Source organism: Leptonychotes weddellii, unplaced genomic scaffold (genome assembly GCF_054177405.1).
Source record: "Leptonychotes weddellii isolate Sample4059 unplaced genomic scaffold, ASM5417740v2 HiC_scaffold_9508, whole genome shotgun sequence".
Classification (NCBI taxonomy): domain Eukaryota; kingdom Metazoa; phylum Chordata; class Mammalia; order Carnivora; family Phocidae; genus Leptonychotes; species Leptonychotes weddellii.
In genome coordinates this window covers 805-8042 of record NW_028067027.1, presented here as the reverse complement: position 1 = coordinate 8042, position 7238 = coordinate 805, and the positions used below count along the sequence as shown (strand labels likewise).

General features: G+C 41.6%; 1 long non-coding RNA gene across 2 annotated transcripts; it reads right to left on the bottom strand.

Moving 5' to 3' along the window:
* Positions 1 to 29: 29 nt before the first annotated feature.
* Positions 30 to 7017, bottom strand: LOC145720038 (uncharacterized). 2 transcript variants are annotated; one of them, XR_014142763.1, is made up of 3 exons: positions 6794 to 7017; positions 2118 to 2240; positions 30 to 339 (listed from the first exon to the last, which is right to left on the bottom strand). It is a non-coding gene; the product is annotated as an uncharacterized LOC145720038 (long non-coding RNA). The 2 variants fall into 2 exon arrangements; XR_014142764.1 differs by lacking the exon at positions 30 to 339 and adding an exon at positions 381 to 1352.
* Positions 7018 to 7238: the final 221 nt, after the last annotated feature.

Genomic DNA, 7238 nt, shown 5'->3' with positions numbered 1-7238 from the left:
CTCTCTCTCTCTCTCTCGAATGAATGGATAAAATCTTTAAAAAAAAAAAAAAGTTAAAAAAATTAAATTAAATTAAATTTTAAAAAAGTTGGATTTTAAGTGTTTTAAGTGTAGGCCCTTGATAGGGCTTCAGCAGCTCCAAGACATGGCATGGAAGCTCATTACTGCACCTGAGTGTGGAACGCTGCACTGCAGACATGAGTACCATTTGGTCACCCTTGGACATGACCATAAATAAAAGCAACATGCCTGGGCGCACCTGGCTGTCTCAGTCAGTGGAGCATGTGACTCTTGATCTCCGGATTGTGAGTTCGAGCCCCATGTTGGATGTAGAGATTGCTTAAAAATAAAAACATAAAATCATAAAATCATTTATTTTATTTTTTTTTAAGATTTTATTTATTTATTTGACAGAGAGAGCACAAATATGCAGAGAGGGAGAAGCAGGCTTCCCGCTGAGCAGGGAGCCCACGGGCATGGGACTCGATCCCAGGACCCCAAGATCATGACCTGAGCCGAAGGCAGATGCTTAACTGACTGAGCCACCCAGGGGGCCTGGCTTCTAACACTTTTTACATTGTTAAGGGCTTTTAACAATTAAAAGTAAAACTTTTTACTTATCAAAAGTAAGAACAAGCATGGTTTCCTAAAGTTAAGAGTAAGCAGTGTGTAAAGAAAAACTGCCAAGGGCGCCTGGGTGGCTCAGTGGTTAAGCAACTGCCTTCGGCTCAGGTCATGATCCCAGAGTCCTGCGATCGAGTCCCACATTGGGCTCCCTGCTTAGCAGGGAGTCTGCTTCTCGCTCTGACTCTCTCCCCTCTCATGCTTTCTCTCTCTCTCAAATAAATAAATAAAATCTTTAAAAAAAAACAAAAAACTGCCAAAATGAAATGAAAGATAAATTAGGTTGAAAAGCCTTTACAAAGTAATGGTAGAGACGATTACCATTTGTTGAATAGTTTATAAACTGAAAACACCAAAGAACAATTAATCTGCACGATTTAGGGGTGCCTGGCTGGCTCAGTCAGTTAAACATCTGCCTTTGGCTCAGGTCATGACCCCAGCTAGGGTCCTGGAATTGAGCCTCGAGTCTGGACTCCCTGTCTGGTTCTCCCTCTCCTTCTGCCCCTCCCCGCCAACTTGTCCTCTCTCTCCCTCTCAAATACATAAATGAAAACTTTAAAAAAATAAACTGTGGGACGCCTTGGTGGCTCAGCTGGTTGAGCGTCTGCCTTCGGCTCAGGGTCCTGGGATCGAGTCCGGCATCGGGCTCCTTGCTCAGTGGGGAGCCTGCTTCTCCCTCTGCCTGCTGCTCCCCTTGCTTGTGCTCTCTGTCTCTCTCACAATAAAATCTTTAAAAAAATAAATAAAAATAAAATAAAAATTAAAAAATAAACTGCACAATTTAAAATTAGATAATTTGCAATGTATCAACATCGAAATGATATCATTTCAAATGCATATATAAGGATAATGTACAATTTCACATAAAAATGTTGGGTTTAGGGGCGCTTGGGTGGTGTGATGGGTTGAGTGTCAGACTCTTGGTTTCAGTTCAGGTAGTGATCTCGGGGTCGTGGGATCCAGCCCAGTGTAGAGCTCCATGCTCAGGGAGGAGTCTGCTTGAGATTCTCTTTTTCCCTCTGCCCCTCCCACTCATGTGCGCACATGTGCACATGGGCACGTGCTCTTTCTCTCTCTCTCTCTCTAAAAATAAATAAATCAATCTTTAAAAAAAATTGGGGGAGGGGCGCCTGGGTGGCTCAGTCGTTAAGCGTCTGCCTTCGGCTCAGGTCATGATCCCAGGGTCCTGGGATCGAGTCCCACATCGGGCTCCCTGCTCGGCAGGAAGCCTGCTTCTCCCTCTCCCACTCCCCCTGCTTGTGTTCCTGCTCTCGCTGTCTCTCTCTCTGTCAAATAAATAAATAAAATCTTAAAAAAAAAAAATGGGGGGATTTATAGTCCATTAAAAATCAAGTTAAAAGTTGTAATGATTACCTTGAAATTGCACATCACCAATAACAGGAAATGGTTCTTATTATGCAAAGTTCTAGAACCAATAAAGGAAAGGAATTTGAGTAGAAATTATAAAAGGGTAGCATAAATAATAAACTTACCTTTCAGATACACTTGGGACGATTTAAATGAATTAAGCCATGAGGTAGTCACAGAAATCATTAAAGTAAGAAGAGCAAGCAGTAAGAGAATCCGACCACACAACAGAATTAGATCTTTAACTCCTTATAAAGGTTAAAAAAAAAAAAAATTACAATTAAAATTCAAAACACTTTTCTTGATACTAATAATAAATAGTAAGGCATTAAGATTATTTAGAGTGGTATAGTAAAAGTTAATTTATGTTACTGTCTTATCATTTTTTTCATACAGTCTCCTCTGTGAGCTAAACCATCATGGTTGTCATTACCAGAACAAGTTTTCAGAAAACAATTTTAGAATAGCTTCTGTCTCAGAAATATAGGTATAATTCAAGTGACTGGCTACATTATAAACATTATGACTATCAAAAATTAATAAATTCTGGTTTCCCTCTACCCAGAGAAGGAAATAAAATTATCCCACCGGGAATTAAATTGTGACAGTCTCATCTTGTCAAATTCTCATTCTATTTAAAAACAGTCATTCTGAAACATGAAATTCATATTTCTCATAGTTAAATTAAGGAACTGTGTACTTCTCTATTTCTGCATATTTATTCCGTCATTTGCAAATAAAATTACTATATACATACATGTTTAACCTAGAAAAAAGTAAAAATTCAGTATTTCGTCTTATTTTAGGAATAAAGATGAAAATTAAATGAGCAAAAATGTAACAAGTACCTATACTTTGTGTAATACAATTTGCTAAATGCTGAGGGAGCAAATACAAAGTTGGGTTAAAAATGCTTTCTGGGCGCCTGGGTGGCTCAGTTGGTTAAGCGACTGCCTTCAGCTCAGGTCATGATCCTGGAGTCCTGGGATCGAGTCCCGCATCAGGCTCCCTGCTCAGCAGGGAGTCTGCTTCTCCCTCTGACCCTCCTCCCTCTCATGCTCTCTCTATCTCATTCTCTCTCTCAAATAAATAACATCTTTGGGAAAAAAAAAAAAAATGCTTTCTACTCTACAGGAGTTTTTAGTTTTGTAGTTCTCAAAAGTTACCAGGCAGAGGTACAGAGGAATCATCACATTCAGGGCTGGTAATTAGTCAATTAAAGATTAAAGAAGGAATTATAATATATATATATATATACACATACTTAAATCTTTCTTTCTTGAAGTATAGTTGGCTATACTTGTGATAAATATTGTATTTATTTTAATTATCTATTTTAAAAAAAATTTTATTTAAGTAATCTCTATACTCAATGTGGGCCTCAAACTCACAACCCCAAGATCAAGAGCCACACGTTCTTCTGACTGAGCCAGCCAGATGCCCCATAAATATTTCATTTTTAACTGAAAACTGATATATATGTTATTCTTTTAAAAAATAGCAATTTAAAGTTGTTTAAAGAAATACTTGTTTTGGGGCACTTGGGTAGCTCAGTCGGTTAAGCATCTGCCTTTGGCTCAGGTCATGATCTCAGGGTCCTAGGACTGAGTCTTGCATCAGGCTCCTTTCTCAGTGGAGAGTCTGCTTCTCCCTCTCCCTCTGCCCCTCCCCTCTGTTGGTGCACTCTCCACTCTCTCTCAGATAAATAAAATCTTTAAAAAAAAAAAAAAAAGAAAGAAATACTTGTTTTGTTTTGCCTCACAGTCCTCCAACTTTTGCCAGCATTAGCTATTGGTTCAAGTGTTGTTCAAAACAACACCTAACTAAATCTAGGGTATTACAAAAGTAATTTAATACCTACAGTATTGGTATTTAGAGAAACCAGTGAGTTATGGGATTTATGTTCCATTTTACTGCTTTTTGTTCTAACAAGCAAGCAATTTGCAAATGTCATATGGGAATATAAAAGAACTAGATTTGTGTGTACATCTTTCAAGTAAAAAATTTTTTTATTAAATTGATTTTTTTGGTACTTATTCTCAAGAGCCCATGTGCAAGACACTTCAAAGAATAATAAATGTGAGGAAGCTGCATTAATATATTTAGCTGTAAGTACAAGTAAAAATGGCAATGAAGGCTTTTACACAGTAGAAAAAGGTAGGAATCATTTTTCAGTGTTTGTCCAAAAATACAACCCAGGGGAATGAAAAGATCTGGGATTTCTAATTTTCCAGCTAGGAATTCAATTAGCAGCTCTGGCTAAGAGTCTTAGTATCTGTAAGTACTGTTCCACATGTAACTAGCCCTGCAGCCATTGCACTGGGACATATGATTTGTAAAATAGACTTAACTACTATTACTCGATATTTGGAGAATGAATATCAAGAAAACAAAGTAGGGGCGCCTGGCTGGCTCAGTCGGTAGAGCATGAGACTCTGGTAGTTTGAGCACGACACTGGGTGTAGAGATTAGTTAAAGAAAAAGAAAAAGAAACCAAAGTAAACAACCATCAGTTCACAACTGACAGAGGTTTCTAGGAGAAAGGAGTTAACTAAGTGAAAAAATTCAGCAACTAGGGGTGCCTGGGTGGCTCAGATGGTTGAGCGTCTGCTTTCGGCTCAGGTCATGATCCCGGGGTCCTGGGATCAAGCCCCACATCGGGCTCCTGGCTCGGTGGGGAGCCTGCTTCTCCCTCTCCCTCTGCCTCTCTTCCTGCTCATGCTTTCTCTCTCTCTCTCTCTCTCTCTGTATCTCTGTGTCTCAAGTGAATAAACAAAATCTTTTAAAAAATTTAAAAAATTAAAAAAAAAAATTCAGCAACTAGACGGAGATGTTACCAGAAGCCCAGCTGCATTTTCTAGAATTTTTGGCCTGCTTTATTAAATGAGGCACTCTGGGGGCGCCTGGCTGGCTTAGTCAGTAGAGCATTTGACTCTTGATCTCAGGGTCATGAGTTCAAGCCCCACACCGGGCGTGGAGCCTACTTAAAAAAACAATTAAAATAAATGAGTAAAGGGGCGCCTGAGTGGCTCAGTTGGTTAAGCGACTGCCTTCGGCTCAGGTCACGATCCTGGAGTCCTGGGATCGAGTGCCACGTCGGGCTCCCCCTTCTCTGTGGGGAGCCTGCTTCTCCCTCTGCCTCTGCCTGCCACTCCCCCTGCTTGTGCTCACTCTCTCTCTCTCTCTCTCTGTGTCAAATAAATAAATAAAATCTTTAAAAAATAAATAAATAAATAAGTAAATTAATTAGACATTGTGATAAGTGATGGGAACACAAAAACAAAATAGATGTAGGCTCTGCCTTCAAGAACTGTATTTTCCTGATAGAGCTTATTATGTGAGCAGAATTCCCTCTGCAACCCTCTGCAACCACTTTCTCATTGACTAGTGACTCAAACATTAGTGCAAAGTAGAAGAGAATCTAAATTACAGTGGATACTGTAAAGGCAAGGGAACAGGTAAATTCTGGAATAAGTAAGTGTGAATTTAACATTTCCTTATGTCATCTGGATAAAGGTCTTGTTAGATTCCAATACAGCCTGAGTGAGTAGGAGGTTTCTAGAGGGACTTTGCAGATATTTTTTAAAAAGCATTTTATTTTAAGTTCTTATTTCCAGCAACATTTCTGGGTACCTGACTTTTTGGGGGTGGGGAGAGAGAGAGGAAATATACAAAGCTAAGTTTCATCATGGTCTCTAACTTTAAAAGTGAACATAAAGAGGAAGACATGCATGTAAACCCATGACTAACATATCCAAAAATGGACTGATTCTCTGCAAGTCCACCATTTTCCTCTCAGTTTTCCCTTTATCACTGGCACTATCAACTACTTAGGGTTGTTCAACTTCACATGTAGGAGTGATTCTTGAATCCCTCCTTTCCATTAATCCATCCACAAATCCTGTTGATTCTACTTTGTAAATATTCCAAATCTGTGCACATTTCATGTTATCATCCTAGTCCAGGCCATCAACACTAATTGCCTACTTCAAGAGCCTCACTTGCTTCACTGCTTCCACTACAGGCTCCTTCCAAAACATTCTCCACAGAATCCAGGGACTGACTATCTATCTATCTATCTATCTATCTATCTATCTATCTATCTAGTAATCCTTCCCACCTGAGATCAAGAGTCGCATGCTCCACCGACTGAGCTAGCCAGGCGCTCCTCCCGTGACTCTTAAAACCTTAGGGACGCGCTTAACCTCCGTGTCAGTTTCCTCAAGTGTAAGATAGGGATTATAATAGTACCCACCCCCACAGTTATAATACAGAGTGGATGAGATAACAGCACTTAGAGTTAGGCTTATAACTGGTGCTCCGTGAATGTTATCTCGAGCCACTCTCCCCTTAAGTCACCCTGATCCATCAACAGTGGTCTTCATCCTTTTCCTCTAACATGTCACAATTCCTTTTGTCTGGAAATGTTTTTGACTCTGGCTCCGTATCATTTCCTTAAGTTCCTCAGAAGGCCTACATCACACCACCCTATTCCCTTGTGAGCGTTCAAAACCATCTGGAAGTAGTGTCTATGTTTATTCCTGTGCTCCCCGCCAGCCTCTCGCCTTGCACGCAAAACTGGAGGGACACCTTCTCCGCCAAAAGCGGTCGGCCTCCCCAAAGCGGCTGGAGACCCGGCGGGGGACCGGCGCCGGAAGAGAGAGGCGGGCGCGATACAGTAGCCTGGGAATTGTAGTCCAAGCCGCCCAGAGGGGAGGCGGCCGCGAGACAGGAACTCGACGCAACATTCATGGGAAAGTTACGCGGATGTGAGTGCCAGAAGGAAAAAGCCAACACTTACCTAGATCGGGGATCCCACGCCGGAGCTCCAGACACAAGAAGGGGAGAGCAGAGAGGAGGAAAAGGCCAACGACCCCACGAGAAGCCATGGTGGCGGAAGCTCCGCGTCCGGGTGGATCCCCGCCCCTTCCGGTTGCGCCTTCCTTTGCAGGGTAGTGTTGAGCCCTTCCTAAGGGAGGGATTTTCGGGGACAGCTAGGCCCAGACGGTTCTTGGCCCCTTCTGCAGCCTCTTGTTATTGCGGGCGGGTTGATGCTTGAAAAGTGGGGCCTGGACCAAATTCCAGGTCCTGGAGACCCTGGAGTCCTGCTACTCCTTGCTCTGCGCCTCAGTTTTGCCAGCAGATGTTAAATGTTAATGACTTACCTTGGCCTCACAGTTCTATGACCTCATTGCCATCCCATGACTCACCTCTATGGCGCTTCTGCCCACCCGCAACGCAGTTAA